This window comes from Chrysemys picta, chromosome 2, assembly GCF_011386835.1.
Source record: "Chrysemys picta bellii isolate R12L10 chromosome 2, ASM1138683v2, whole genome shotgun sequence".
In the NCBI taxonomy this organism is placed as follows: Eukaryota; Metazoa; Chordata; order Testudines; family Emydidae; genus Chrysemys; species Chrysemys picta.
Genome location: NC_088792.1, coordinates 132024968 through 132040668, shown reverse-complemented (window position 1 = coordinate 132040668; position 15701 = coordinate 132024968). Strand labels below are relative to the sequence as shown.

The 15701-nt window shown below is 44.1% G+C and overlaps 1 long non-coding RNA gene across 1 annotated transcript in view; it reads right to left on the bottom strand.

The window, feature by feature from the left end:
* LOC122174655 (uncharacterized) overlaps nt 1-14844 on the bottom strand; it is a 42972-nt gene extending 28128 nt beyond the window's left edge. Inside the window, exon 1 of the long non-coding RNA XR_006176750.2 lies at nt 14771-14844. This is a non-coding gene — a long non-coding RNA (uncharacterized LOC122174655). The remainder of the gene's footprint in view (nt 1-14770) is intronic.
* Nucleotides 14845-15701: the final 857 nt, after the last annotated feature.

Below are 15701 nucleotides of genomic sequence, written 5' to 3'. Positions count from 1 at the left end.
TGCCCCTCTCTTGTCCCCCATCTATTTCTGCAATATGTATTTTTGGATAGCATGATCAGAACCGAATACAGTATTCCAGGTGAGGGCATACTACTAATTGATTTATATGGATAGTTCAAATTATTCATTCCATTGTGTTTTACCTTGCATTTGTCACCACTGAATTTCATCTGTCATGGTGTTGCCCATTAACCTAACTTTGTTAGGTCTCTCTGAAGTTTTTCTACCACTCACCCCCAAGAGCACTAAACACAGCTTCTGCACACCTGTGGGTCAGCCCTTAAACTGACCTCTGAATTTGGTGCTTAGACTATAACTGTGAATTGTTTAACAAGACAATTTTTCTTCAGTTCCTTTTCAAAAAGAGCAAAACATGATACTGATATAGTTAGAATGAGTCTCTCTGCCCCAAAGCAATGTTTGCCTGATTCCTGTGGGCCAGAAGAAATGTCTTTATATGGCTCTGGAAATCTTTTTTTTTTTTTAAATTAAAACAAAATAATCCATCTCAGAGTTGGATTACCTGGCTCAGAAACAGATGGAGCAGTGATCCCAGATGAGACTACTGCCTTCAATAAAAATATTTTATGTACAAACCTGCTATCCATGCTGTTGATATTTATACCCATCTGTTTGAAGGGCATCTTGCCCATTCATAAATTGGTTAGATTCTTCTTATTTTAGGGTGTGTCAGGCAGCCTATACTTCACAGTCATGGTGTGTAGACAAGAGGATGCAAATCCCATGCTCACACAAACCAGAACCTGGAGTCTTTTTTCTAAGGTTACAGCTGGACAGTGAACTTGTGAGAGCTCCATCCCCATCATGAGGTTTTGGGCTTATGTGTGTTCTATGAATATGATCAATTGAGTCCTCCTGAGATCATCAGTGAAAAGAGATACTTTCCATTTGCTAAGCCTCCAACGTCTAAAATAAATGCTTGTTAAACAATCTCTGCAGCCTTGGAGACTGTTAAAGATGATGCTGGGGGGATGTGTTGACTACAGCTACAGTGAATTGAATTTTCTGCACAATAGTGACTTTACTGTCTGGTGACGAGAGCAGGAAGTCAGGAGACTTGGGTCCTATTCGAAGTTCTAGCATGGACTCTGTCCCTGGGCAAGTCACTTGGGCCAAAACTTTTAAATGTAAAAAGCAACAGAGGGTCCTGTGGCACCTTTGAGACTAACAGAAGTATTGGGAGCATAAGCTTTCGTGGGTAAGAACCTCACTTCTTCAGATGCACACTCTTCTTGCATCTGAAGAAGTGAAGTTCTTACCCACGAAAGCTTATGCTCCCAATACTTCTGTTAGTCTCAAAGGTACCACAGGACCCTCTGTTGCTTTTTACAGATTCAGACTAACACGGCTACCCCTCTGATACTTAACTTTTAAATGTGAGTGTCTAAAGTCAGGCACCTAAATAACTGTTTAGGCAGTAAGTAGCCTGGTTTTCAGAGGCTAATCCATATGGATTTTCATCAATAGTCCAGTTGACTGCTCAGTACCTCTAAAGGTCAGATTTAAAATTCAGATTTGTTATCACCCACTTTTTTAAAGTCATAGATGAAAAGTGCTATATGGATCCAGTCCATCATCACTGACATCTAAGGGAGTTGTTGCCTCTTTACAGATCACCTTTAAAATTGATATTCCCATCTCTTTTGGGAGATGGATCATGGCTTCCACTTCTTCTACACCCTTGAGAAAAAGAGGGGGGCTAAGAACCACATCACCTGCCTTTTGGCAGAGGACGGCACCCCCCTCACGGATCCAGTGGAGATGTATGGGAGGGCTAGGGTCTTCTATACCAGCCTTTTCTCCCTGATCCTGAAGCTTGCGGAGTGCTCTGGGACGGACTCCCAAGGGTCAGACCAGGACCAGCCGGAGCCACCTCTCACTCTGGCAGAGTTCTCAGAAGCCCTCCGTCTCATGCCCACGAATAAATCTCTGGGCATGGACGGGCTGACAATGGAGTTCTACTGCATGTTCTTAGATGTCCTCAGCCTGGACCTTGTCACCATCTGGGCCGAGTCCTTAGGGAGCGGGTTCCTCCCTCTGTCATGCAGGTGAGCTGTGCTCACCTTGCTACCAAAGAAGGGGGACCTCCACGATCTTAGGAATTGCTGTCCAGTCTCATTCCTCAGCACGGATTATAAGGTGGTAGCGAAGGCCCTCCCGCTGCAGCTGGGGTCCGTGCTGGTGGATGTGATCCACCCCAACCAGACCTACACCATACCATTCCATAACATCTTTGACAACCTTTATTTGGTCCCAGACCTCCTCAAGCTCAGGTGTAGGGATGGTCTGTCATTCAACCTTCTGCCCCTGGAACAGGAAAAGGTGTTTGACATGGAGGGTATCTCCTGGGCACACTGTGGGCATTCAGCTTCAGGCTCCAATTTGTGGCCTTTCTCCAGGTGCTGTCCACTTCTGTGGAGTGTTTGGTCAAGCTCAACTGGACCCTGACTGAACCTGTCAGTTTTGGGCGAGAAGTGTGCCAAGGCTGTCCGCTGTCAGGCCAGATGTGTACTCTGGCCGTTGAGCCATTCCTCCATCTCCTACATATGAGGTTGATGGGGTTGGTGTTCCATGAGCCAGAGTTATGGGTGGTCCTGTCAGTGTATGCAGATGAAGTGCTCCTCGTGGTCCAGGACCTGAGCGAACTGGTGCGAGTTTAGGCCTGACCTTACAGCTGGTTTCGACAACCAGGTCCAGGGTGGCTACCAAGGGGGCATATCTCCTAGCTTGGTATGCAGGTGGCAGAGCCCATCTCAGTGCACCAGAGGTTGGTCCTGACAGGAACCATCAGAATCTGAGACCTCCTGGACTATGACTGGGGGTACTAAGGGGATCCCCTGGCACGCCTCCTCTTAGGATGGGGGAGGGGCTTTCAGAACTAGGCAGGCTTATGCCTGCCTACCTTCCAGATCTCAATCAGGGAGATGTCAAAGGCTAAAATGGTTCTCCCCCCTAGATGGTTGAAACAATAACTGGCATTTAAAATGCACAGTGCTCTCTCACTAACTCAGTATCCTGGTCTCAAACACTCCTCCTTGTCAATGAGTAAATGTGACACGCTAAACGAGAGGAAAATGCTACTCAACCATAAACAGTACCCAAAATTGTATTACATCCTCAATTATATTTTAATTATACAGAGGGAGACAGTTTATTTACAGCAGGGTTTCATGGCATAAAAAGTAATACTGGTTTATTATTATTATTAGTGAAATAGCTGGAGCAGCAAGTTGGTGATTAGTGTCAAATTTTCCTTGTGACCTGAGAAACTAAATACAAATAGTTCTATTAATTTCTAATTGACAGGTGAGCTGCTATGCTTGGCTGAAATAGATTTCATTTTGCTTAGCTGAACTGGATTAATAACCCCCAAGTGCCCTGTGTAATGTATATTATGTTAAAGGGGGCAAGTTGTAATATATATAGATAATATGCTATTTTCAAAACGCCATACCTTATGCAGTACACACTATAGGTACACACTAGTTAGGCCCTGTGAATAGTGCTGTTGATTATGCTTCTGATATTATCTTAACCCCATTCTTGCTCCAAGTTACACTGCACAAAGTTCCCTCTCTGACCTCCCAACGCATTCCTAGCTTTCATGAGTTTTGTTTTTCAGTTCTTAAATTACTAAAGGAATGGAACAAAAGAACTAAAACAAATTACAAAAAATACAGCTGTGCTAGCAATTGGAGCTGCCTGAACTGTATTTCTCTTAGCCCTATTTCTCCTTGTCATACTTCAGCAAATAAATCCTGTTCTCCTGTTCTCAATGGAACAATTTAAGTGTTAGCACAAAGTAATTCAAAATGAAAAAAGGGAAGCACATAGAATTGTGAATAGAAAAAGATGTACTTGTACAAAACACATATGCAGTAATGTAAGTGCGCATAAGGATTTTATAATATAGAACATCTCTCAATTAGCGCTGAATTACATTGTATACATTTGTTTCAATTGTCTTTTGTATATATATTGACCTGTGCTATTGTTTTAACTGTCTTGTTCTGTGTGACAAAATGCATGGTAAAAATAATGTAAGGAAGATTAATTTTGGGACACAAGCCCACCTGCTATTCTGCTTTATATACTCTCTCTCAGCAAACAAGACAGACACACTATTGTATCATCCATCAATCTCATATTCAACAATAAAGTCACCTAAGTAATAAACAACTGTCTGTCCAAGATGTAGAATTACTTCCTTCTTTACAAGCTAGCCTTAACTCTTGAGTAATTGCCTAATTTCCAGGTAGGTAGTTCCCAGGTGTGATCTAGCTTCCTAGAGTCTAGAGGAGCCACTAGGGGGTGCTACACAAGAAAGAAAGGAGTATTTCCAGCTGTGAGGAGCTAGGAAGGCAGCAGCAGAGAACCAGCTTGTGAAGGGAAAGGGGTATTCTGGCACTTTTGCAAGGGAAGCCAGAAAATGGAAATGGCTTTTAAGAAAAGAAAATAGAATGGCTTTTTCTGTTCATGGGATGTAAAGGGAGAAGCAAGAGGTATTAAGAGAAATGCATATTGGAAAGTAACGTAAGGTAAGGAGAGAGAGAGTGTGTTTGTGTGCGTTGGGGAGAGATGGTGACAAATATTGTCTCATTGTTTCCTTATACTTCCCCAACTGTCTCTTGGTATTAATATGTTCTCTTGTTTTTAGCTTAGATGGTAAGCTCTGTTGTAATTTATCCTGATTGTGAGCTCAATTGTAAAAGTATGTGAAAGTTCATAAGATGCCACAATAATATGTGATGACAAATACTGATGGGAAAAAGTATGGAAGGGAGACAGAAACACTGAATTAGTCTAAACAAAAAGACGTACTGATATAACTCAAGGACTGTGTTAAGATCGTGCCTGGTAAACAAGAAAAATGTGGCACCAGAAATCAGTGAACCAAAATTGGTGTGTCAGGAACTAGGCCTAATTGTTGGACAAACTAATGAGGAGATGGATTATTCTTCCCCTCATTCCATTTGCAGTCCTTAAATAAAGAGACTTTGGGGGAAAAACTTGGGTAGTAGAGCAAGCTGTGCCATAATGGCTGCCACACACAATTGTCTCCTGGGATCCTGAACCTTCATCCTAATCCTGAGAAATGTCCTGACCAGACCAGAGAGAGGGACCCAGATTATACTGCCAACTCCACTGGCTGAATCCCGAACACTACCTCAAATGTCAGACTTTCTGTCTCTCTTTATATGTCCCCCAAAGGATTGTGGGAATGTTTGGGAATGAGTCAAAGAGTGGGTGTGCTTTAAGGTTGCTTTAGGGGGGAGGGATAGCTCAGTGGTTTGAGCATTGGCCTGCTAAACCCAGCGCTATAAAATCAATCCTTGAGGGGGCCATTCGGGGCAAAAAATCTGTCTGGGGATTGGTCCTACTTTGAGCAAGGGGTTGGACTAGATGACCTCTTGAGGTCCCTTCTAACTCTGTGATTCTGACTGTCTTGGAGTCTCCAGGAATTAAAGATTAATCTTTAGTTAAAGCTTATGTCATGTGATGAAACCTCCAGGAATACGTCCAATCAACCCTAGTGTGCTTTGCCATTCTGTTTTTCTTTCTGTTGGGGAAATGGGATTTGGGTTTTGTGTGTGTGTGTGTGTGTATGTTTCAGTTTGGTGGTTATTGTGGGTTTAATTTCAGGACTTCACTTGTTTTAGAAAGCTTTGGCTTGACCTCTGGGTGGCATGGCCAGCCCAGGGGGACAGAGACCTCACTTTGTTATGGATTCTGAAGGTTTAAACCAGGGACATGGGTTGCAGATTTTGCCTCCAGACACTGTAGTGTGTGTTCTAGCTGTGGGGAAGGTGATTGGGTTAAAAAATATGAGGTCTGCCTCCCACATGAGCAAGGCTGGTGTAGTGTTTGTTGCCACACTTAGCCTTGTGAGCAGGTGGTTGTGGAGGAGATTGTCGTGCAGGGTGTTTCTATCTCAGTTGTGTCCCACTCAACACCTGCTGTTAATGTTATCATCTCTAATGTTCCTCCTTGCATAGGAAATGAGCAGCTGGCTAGAGACATGGTGAGTTCTGGTAAGATCACCAGCCCACATGTAAAGCCCCACAGGTTTGGCATGCCTTGTCCTTTCATAGGCAGGTTTATCTGATATTAAACAATGCTTCCAAAGTTCTAAAAGTTTCCCTGAAGTATAGGACTGGGAACTGTGACTACATTGTGTTTGTTGCCACTGAGGACATGGCCTTCTTTTGTTGTGGGAGTCTGACACATCTGGTTAATCAGTGTCCTGAGAAGAGGCAGGCTGGCCCCTGGGAATGGTGACCGTCCCGGGAGTGTGGGGGTTTCTGAGAGTAAAGCACAGGGTGGCATGGCTGTGGCAGAGTCTGGGTACCAGGAGGCTCCAGATGTCTCTGGGGATGTTGGCTCTGGGGGAGCTAGTGCCCCTTAACAACCTGTGGGAGATGGTATTACTGATTCTGTGGCTCCTGACTCAGTGGCCTCTCGGCCTGAGCCTGATTGCAAATGGAGACTGAGCCTGTTGCTATGGAATCGGTGGCCCTGGCTGAGGATTCTGGTTTGCTGGCAAAGTCCCAAAGCAAAAAGCAGCTGTTGAAGGCAAAGGGGGCTCTAGTTTCGGAGGGTGCAGTGCAGTGGGCTAGTTTGGTCAGTGCAGTTGAGAAGCATGCTATTGAGGGTGCTGCTGATGGTGGTTCCTTAGTTGGGGGCATGGAGAATTCTCAGGGTGTAGTTTTGCCTCCTCAGTCCCAGCAGCCCCCTTCTCCCCCACTAGTCTCTCTGAGGTTCCCCCCATTGAGGTTGGTAGTGATGCACAGTCAGAGAGTGGGGGATGATGAATTCACAAATGTTTTGGGTCCTGAATTCCCTGAGTGGGCATATATCTTGGAGAGATTGGATAGCAATAATTTGGAACTACACACTGTCAGCTCAGCAATTTGCAGCTTTTTTACAGGCTTCTGACCTGACTGATGTGTGGTGACATTTTCACCCTTATTAGTGTTCACCCTTATTTCACACTTCATTGAGTGCTAGGGTGAGCTCTTTTTCTGTGGCTTGTTTGGAACATTTTTGTGTTTTTAATTATCATTTACCTCATTTGCTGTCTAGTTGCATTTTCCCTACTGGGATTTCAGACCATAGTTTGGGCTTATTTGTGTTTCTATCCAACATTGTCTTCCATACTGGCATTTTAACATTCACTTTTGACAAGATATCCACTTTTGAGACTCTTTCAATTATTTTCGGGCAGCCTGGGTTGCCTCACAGGATGGGTAAAGTTAGGAAGTTTGCTGTGAGTGTTTTCTCAGACCTGCCACAGAGCTTATGTATCCATCTGAGATTTGGTGGCTCCTTGAGGATCTTCCTAGGGTCTCAATATTGGATGTGGACAGACCTGAACAGGACCTGATGCCTCAGAATGGACTTCTGCCCTAAATGGCTTTGCTCCAGGGTTAGGGTTAGGCACTTGGTATTGATGGTTTGCCTATTGAGTTTTATAAGACCTTTTTGACCCTTCTTGGGCCTGACTTCCTCCAGCTTTTTCAGGAAAGCATCAGAGAGAAGATATTGCCACCCAGTTGTCTTCAAGCAGTTCTTACTTTGTTGCCTAAGAAAGGGAGGCTCGGGGAGGTGAAGAATTGGAAACCTGTGTCCTTGCTTTGCTACAACTATAAACTTTTTTCAAAGGCCTTGGCAAATAGACTGAAAACTGATTGGTTCGGTCATGCACCCTAATCAAACCTATTGCATTCCCAACAGGTCCATTTTTGATAACCTTCTCCTATTGCAGGATGCAATTTTGAGCTCAAAAATATTTGATTTGTACATTGGATTTATTTCCCTTGATCAAGAGAAGGTTTATGATCGCGTAGATCATGGATATTTGTTTCACACTCTGTGCTTTTGGTCTTGGGCCCAGGCTTGTCTCCTGCATTCAGTTACCGTTTAATGATATATTGTATACTTAAGGTGTTTTGAGCACCCCCTTTCCATTCCATACGGGAATCAGACAGGGTTAGGGTTACCATACGTCCGGATTTTCCCGGACATGTCTGGCTTTTTGGGCTCCAAATCCCCGTCCGGGGGGAAATCCCAAAAAGCCGGACATGTCCGGGAAAATCGGGACATGCGGGCGGCGGTGCTGGGCTGGGGGCCGGCGGGGCCGGGGGCGCCGAGCGCCGGGGGCACTGAGCGCCGGGGGCACCGAGCGCCGGCGGGGCCGGGGACCAGGGGGGTCGGGGGCCGGGCTGGGGGCCGGCGGGGCCGGGGGGGCCGAGCGCCGGGGGGGCTGAGTGCCGGCGGTGCCGGGGACCGGGAGCCAGCGGGGCCGAGTGCGGGGGACCGGGGGCACCGAGTGCCCGGGGCCGGGCCCGGGCCCGGAGCCGGCACCCCAGGGCCCGAGCTGACCCAGGCTGGAAACGCCGGGGGGGCCAGCCTGGGCCACGCCTCCTCCCCCCCACACCCCCCCTTACCTGCTTCAGGCTTCCCGCGAATCAAATGTTCGCGGGAAGCAGGGGAGGGGGCGGAGTTGGGGCGAGGACTTTGGGGAAGGGGCGGAGTTGGGGCGGGGCCAGGGCCGGGGCCGGGGAGTGTCCTCCTTTGGGAGGCTCAAAATATGGTAACCCTAGACAGGGTTGTTCCCTGTGTGGGTTATCTATCGTAAGCTCTTTTCATCAAGCCTCTGTTATGCATGTTGCAAAAGCCCCTTCCTGGCCTTTCTCTCCCATCACTGGCAGGCAGAGTATTTTGTATCCGCCCATTGCACACAAGGGTCAAGGTTTCATTGATCTTTTGAGCAGAGTCACTATTTTCAGTTACAGTCTCTGCAGCAGTTATTGTTTGGGATGAGTTGTTCCTTGGAAGCCACTGGTCTTTGGTTTTCTTTGATGGGTCGGGGTCTTGAGTTTTTAATCAGGAACTTTTTTGTTGGACTGTGGCTGCCTCAATTTTGAGGTGGTATCTAGTTTATATCAAAGTATTTTTAAGGCTTGGATATTTTTTAAGCTGAGGCCACAGGATAGGCGGCTGGAACTGTCAGGGCTTCTTGCCAAATCCCTTGTTTATAACCCTGCCTTGAAGATTCTTGTTTCTAGGAGTCTTGTCTCTTCCCTTATTGCAGCCGATGTAACAACACTGGTTCGTTTAATTGATTTTTACCAATTTTACATGGGTCTCAGCTGATACCTAGGGCTGGCAAGTTTTATTTTTATTCTATTTGCTGGGCTTCTTGGTTTTTATCAGAGGTGGAATCAGCGCTCCCTCGAGTCAGTATTGCCAGTCTAGACAGTTGCCTCCTTGAGTGAGCCATTCCTGATTATACTCACGTTTCTATTTTCTTACCTGGTGCACCTGATATGGACTGGGATGTTGACAAACCTAACACCTTGGTTGCCTTCAGTGGGTCTTCTGAATTTGTTTTTGATAGCTTAGGCAATAAGTCACTGTCTGTGCTTATGGGTAAAGATTCATCATTTTCAAACACCTGTTGATTATCACAGTACAGTATGGAGAAGACAGCTTCTGATGGTGGACTCCATCCATTTAGCCTGGTGAACTTTATACAAGCCTCTGATTGAAAGAGGATGGGTGAGCTCCAGTGAAGAATTCTGCACTGGTCTGTTGCCATGAATCTGTTTGTGCATCATTTGACTCTGCAGGTGTCTGTGTTGTGTCCGTTCTGTGTCACAGAGGAGACTGTTTTTCATGTTTCTTACTTGTCCCAGATTACAGCCATTATTTGTTTTAGTTCAGTGTATTTTTCAGTGATTGTCCCTTATTTTTTCTCCTAATGTATTGATTTTTCCTGTTAAGTACAGGTTCACAAATAGATCTGTAGTATGTCTTGCAAACTTTATTTTGGGTCAAGCAAAGATGGACATTTCAAAAAGCAGATGATATAAGTTATTTGGTACTAGGGTTGTCGATGTTCTTCCGTTTTTTAGATTTTTAGTGATTTTACGCCTTCATTTAGAGTTTAGATATTATATTCTTATAAGCAATTTGGATCACTTTTTTTCAATGGTGAGCTATTGAAAATGCACATTTTACTCTTCGGGATGAGCAATAAATTTGTAATTTATTTCCTTGTATTTACTGTGTTCCTGTACTGATATTATTAAAAGTGTTTTGAAAGTCAAAGTCTCTCTCTCCTCCCCCTTCCCTCATGTGTCTATTTCTCTCCTCCCCACCCTTATTTCTTCTCTTTCCTAGCTCTCTCCCTTTTTCTTCTGTTTAATAAGAGTCTGGCTTAGCTGGCCAGCACTGCATATTTTGCAACACTGCTGTAAGCCTGTGACCAGAAAGAGGAAACTAAAAGTGATGCCTTAAACAGTCCAGTGTTGGTAAGAGTTTTCCCAGGCCTTGTAGTAGCTGATAAGACCATGTGTTGTGCCTGAGTTTCTCCAGCAGTGAGATTGCAAGTGAACATCAACACCAGAGATAAAAGCAACGTTTTCTATCTTTTCTGTTCTTTTCTCTCCCCTCTTGTATGTGTTCGTCTTGTTTTGTCTTCTTAGGAAATGAGATTGGACTTCAACACCACCACCAGCAACAATGAACACTTCCAGCCCATTTCAACTAACTTCTCTTTTCTAAAAAGGACAGTTACTACCATCTTTAACGTCATCTAACAGACCATCACAAAGTGTTTTTTTTCCTTCTAAAAACTCTCTCCATCTTAAAGGAGAGGGAATAAGGGATGTTGTTAAAAGGAAAGACTTATTTAGTACTTTACATTTCAAAAGTTTTAACTGTTTTTCCTTCTTTTCTATATTTTTAATAACAGGTTAAAAGGATTTTTAATGGTGTGTTTGCCATGGTACAAATCAGGCTGAGGTCTCTGTGTACAATCCCTGAACCTTGTTTAACACTGTGTAATGTTGGACAGTGACTAGGTTATGTTAATACTTTTGGCCCATATAGTCCATCTAAACTAATTCAACATCTCTGTGGGGCAGGGACTGTCTGATCTGTGTTTGTACAGCCCATCGCACAATGGGGTCCTGGTCCATGATCAGGGCTCCTAGGCTCTACAGCATTGTTATTATTAAAAATAATAATATAATTAATAACTTCATTACCACTCCATAATGCTCCACACAAATATACTAGACTTTCAGTGTTTTGGGGTGCCCACACACAATTCTTCTGTTTAGTGTATCATGGGCTCTGTCTGTAAAGTGTTTTTGAGATACAGGGCCCAATCATGCTCCATTTGAAAAAATCATGAGAAATGTTTCCATTGGCAGGATCGGGTCCATGAAGTATTAAGCTTGCTGTAGAAAAACTGAGATTGTATTCCATTGAGAGGAGATGCTATTTCTGGCAGCATCTATTTGTTTAAATAGGGGTGAGGGTGTGTCATGCATAGAAAAGCTGTTGTTTGTTATTTAGGTAACTTGAGTGTTGTGTTCCTAATTTGGACAGCATTGATGTTATGGCACTCGTAAGAAAGAACACATTGAAGCATAGCAATGGAAAATCATTTTTTCTAATTTTGATGATAAAATTCCAGAAGTCATTCTTCTCTGTGGAGACAATTATGACCAGTTACACTCTTACATCCCCTTATTATTCCACACTACATCTCAGCTGCCATTACCAAGGGTGAGATTGGGAAAATAGAAGGTGGTGGTTGTGACGCTCTGTACCTCAAGGGAACACCCTACACTGCCATGTTCATCCTTATAATATGATTGTGTGGTATCCAATGCAAAGTTTGTCATGTCGGGTGTCTTCAGAAGGCTCATGATGCACTGAGCATTGTTGTTACAGTAATGTTATAGTGATTGTTGTTATAGTAAAGTTATAGGTTGTAATTTCATGTATACAGTTACGAGGCTGAAAATGTGTCCTCATGGCTTAAAACAAGCCCAGGCAAAAACTCTCCAAGAGCAGAGGGGCAGTTCACACTTCATCAAGGCATGTATGGGACAAACCCAGCCCACTCTCACAGGAACAAAGGACACTGGCCTAGACAGAAACAAAGGATCTGTTGGACTCTCAAGTGAGTCATCCCTTTCCCTTGGTCAGTTAGGGATTACAATGAGGTAATGGCTCACCTGACGCTGAAGGGGGGTCAGGCAAAGTCAAGAGGGAAGAAAGAACATGATAAAAGGGAGAGATGTTTGCCATGCTTTCCTCTCTCTCTCTTCCACCTCCATCTACAGACATCACCACCAAGCAACTGAAGTGCTGATCAAAGGGGAGAGCCTGGCTGAAGGGCAACCAGCCAGCCTGTGGTGAGAAGCACGTAAATTTGTAAGGGCATTGAAAGCGAGAAGATCAGCTTAGAATGTGTTTTGCTTTTATTTCATTTGACCAAATCTGACTTGTTGTGCTTTGAATTATAATCACGTAAAATCTATTTTTGTAGTTAATAAATCTGTTTGTTTATTCTACCTGAAGCAGTGTGTTTGGTTTGAAGCATATCAGAGACTCTCCTTGGGATAACAAGTCTGGTACATATCAATTTCTTTGTTAAATTGACGAACTCATATAAGCTTGCAGCATCCAGCGGGCGTAACTGGACACTGCAAGATGGAGGTTCCTAGGGTTGTGTCTGGGACCGAAGATGTTGGCTAGTGTCATTCAGTTGCACAATCCAAGCAGCTTAATGCCAGAGGCTGTGCATGAACAGCCCAGGAATGGGGTTCTCACAGCAGAGCAGGGAAAGTCTGGCTCCCAGAGTCAAGGATTGGAGCGACCTAGCAGATCACCGGTCCAGATAACACTAGGGGAATGTCACAGTGGTACTCTTCTAAGGTCTGCCCACAAACTTCACCCACCGAGGTGCCACTTGCAATAGACTGTGCAGATATTCAAAATGTGTTCACATGTGGTCTCCTGTTCATTGGGCTTGGCACCCCCTCACTGGTCTCTCAATACACCCGGAGTCTCTACTGTCAACATTTAGCACTGGGTATTTCAGTTAGCACCCACAGAGATGAATGACAGGTTTCAGAGTAGCAGCCGTGTTAGTCTGTATCCGCAAAAAGAACAGGAGTACTTGTGGCACCTTAGAGACTAACAAATTTATTAGAGCATAAGCTTTCATGGACTACAGCCCACTTCATCCGAAGTAGTCCACGAAAGCTTATGCTCTAATAAATTTGTTAGTCTCTAAGGTGCCACAAGTACTCCTGTTCTTTTTAGAGATGAATGAGGCAGAGCTAGTGCTCTCAGTGATATTTTGTATGATTCAACAAATGCAGGCAACTGTAGCTACACCAGTTAGGCTCAGAAATGTATCTCAGCAACTGTAACTGCTAGAGACTTACATTTTCTGTCAACTGAAAGCCTAGATTCTGAAGAATAAGAATACAGACTGACAGTGGTGCCTGTATTACATACTGGCTTGCACCTGCTGAAGCTGAGCTCTGGCTTTTCCTGATCTGTAAAAAGCCCTAGTCCCCAATTTAATGAGAAGGGGACAGCTTCTCAACCTCCTCTCACTAGCAGGGCAGCTGGGGATTCCTCTTGCATAGAGGAATTTCTGGCTTGTGCAGAGAAGGCTATGCTGTAATTGGCATGTTAGTGGCAGGAGGAGGTGTGGCCAGAGCACCTTGCACTTAGACAGTCCTGGGCTAGAAGAAGAGCCCTGAAGCTTCTCTAATTTATGCTGGGGATTGAACTATCCTCTGGGGGGGTTTAAGGCACCTTTTTCTCACTCCTTCCCAGAGCCTATGCTGAGTGTAGCTCAGACAGACCTGAGGTTCTGCCCCAAAGTTTTTCAATAAAGCTGCGTGAGTTGTTTGTGAAGCATATGAACCGATGAGGGATGTGACTAAGCCCATAAATACACTAGCATTTACATATTAAGGTTAAGCTTAGCCCAGCATTCATCTCTGTTCATTCTATTAAATCGACCTAATTTCGTCGTGTAGACATACCCTCAGTGCCCTGCTCAAATCCTCACTACTCTGATAGGTCCAGGTAGCTAGTGCTAAAAGTGTAACTATTTACACCTGAATCTGATCATGGCATGAAGTTTAATATTCTTCTGAGTAATGCCACAGCATTCCCAATGATCATCACAACAGTCAGAGTCTTTATTATGTGTCCAACAAGTTGTGGCCTTAGTTCTGAACTTCACTTTTATTTCAGTTACCACTGCAATTACTGAGACCAAGTTCCCACAGTGACACTTTAACTAAGAATTAGCTCTCAAATCTTGTTCTTCACATAACTTACACTATTAAAAATGGAAAGATAAGGTGGGTGAGCTAATATCCTTTATTATACCAACTTCTGTAGCTGAGAGAGAAGTTGGTCTAATAAATGATATGACCTCACCCACCTGTCTCTCTAATATCCTGGGACCAACACAGCTACACTTCATACTTTTGAAAATGTACATTTAGTACTGCTCTGTTTGATTTTTAATTATTCACTTTCCTTTAATTGTCTGATTTCATAGAATCATAGCAATGCAGTGCTGAAAGGGACCTCAAGAGGTCATCTACTCCAGCCCCCCAGGCTGAGGCAGGATTAAGTATATGCAGACTACCCCGACAGGTATTTATCTAACCTATTCTTAAAAATCTCCAGTAACAGGGATTCTACAACTTCCCTAGGTAACCTGTTCCAGTGCTTCACTATCCATATAGTTAGAAAGTTTTTCTTGCTGCAAACTAAGCTAATTACTTCTTGTCCTACCTTTGGTGGACATCATCATCTTTCTTTCAACAATCTTTTACATATTTGAAGACTATTATCATGCCCCTCTCAGCTTTATCTTCTCTACACTAAACATGCCCAGATCTTTCATCCTTACCACATAGCGAAACCTCTTTTCACTTTTGTTGGTTTCCTCCGGACACAATACTCCAGCTGAGGCCTCACCAGTGCTGAGGAGAGAGGAACAATTACTTCCCTGTCTGACATACAGCACTCCTGTTAATACATCCCAGAGTGACATTTACCCTTTTTTTTTTTTTTTTGGTAGTACCATCACACTGTTGACTCATATTCAGTCTGTGATACAGTATAACTCCCAGATCCTTTTCTGCTACGTTTCTATGTACCCAGTTATTTCCAATTTTATATTTGTGCTTTCGATTTTTCCTTCCAAGGTGTAGTACTTTGCACTTATCTTTATTGAACTACATCTTACTGGTTTCAGACCAAGTCTCCAATTTATACAGATCATAAGAGCTATTTCCTGAATTAAACCCCTTTGTGTGTTGCCTTGAGGTTGGTCATTGCACCAATGGTCCAAACTAGTTCTGCATGGCCATCAATCCCCAGCTGCTCTGCAATGTTGCCTGGGCTTCTGCCATCATAGCAGGAAATAAGGAAACAGATCAACAGAGCCAGACATGTACCCAGAAGCCTCCTACTGCAAGACAAGCCCAAGAAAGAAACCAACAGAACTCCACTGGCCATCACATACAGTCCCCAGCTAAAACCTCTCCAACGCATCATCAGTGATCTACAACCCATCCTGGACAACGATCCCTCACTTTCACAGGCCTTGGGTGGCAGGCCAGTCCTCGCCCACAGACAACCCTCCAACCTGAAGCATATTCTCACCAGTAACTACACACCGCACCATAGTAACTCTAACTCGGGAACCAATCCATGCAACAAACCTTGAAGCCAACTCTGCCCACATATCTACACCAGCGACACCATCACAGGATCTACCAGATCAGCCACACCATCACCGGTTCATTCACCTGCATGTCCACCAATGTAATATATGC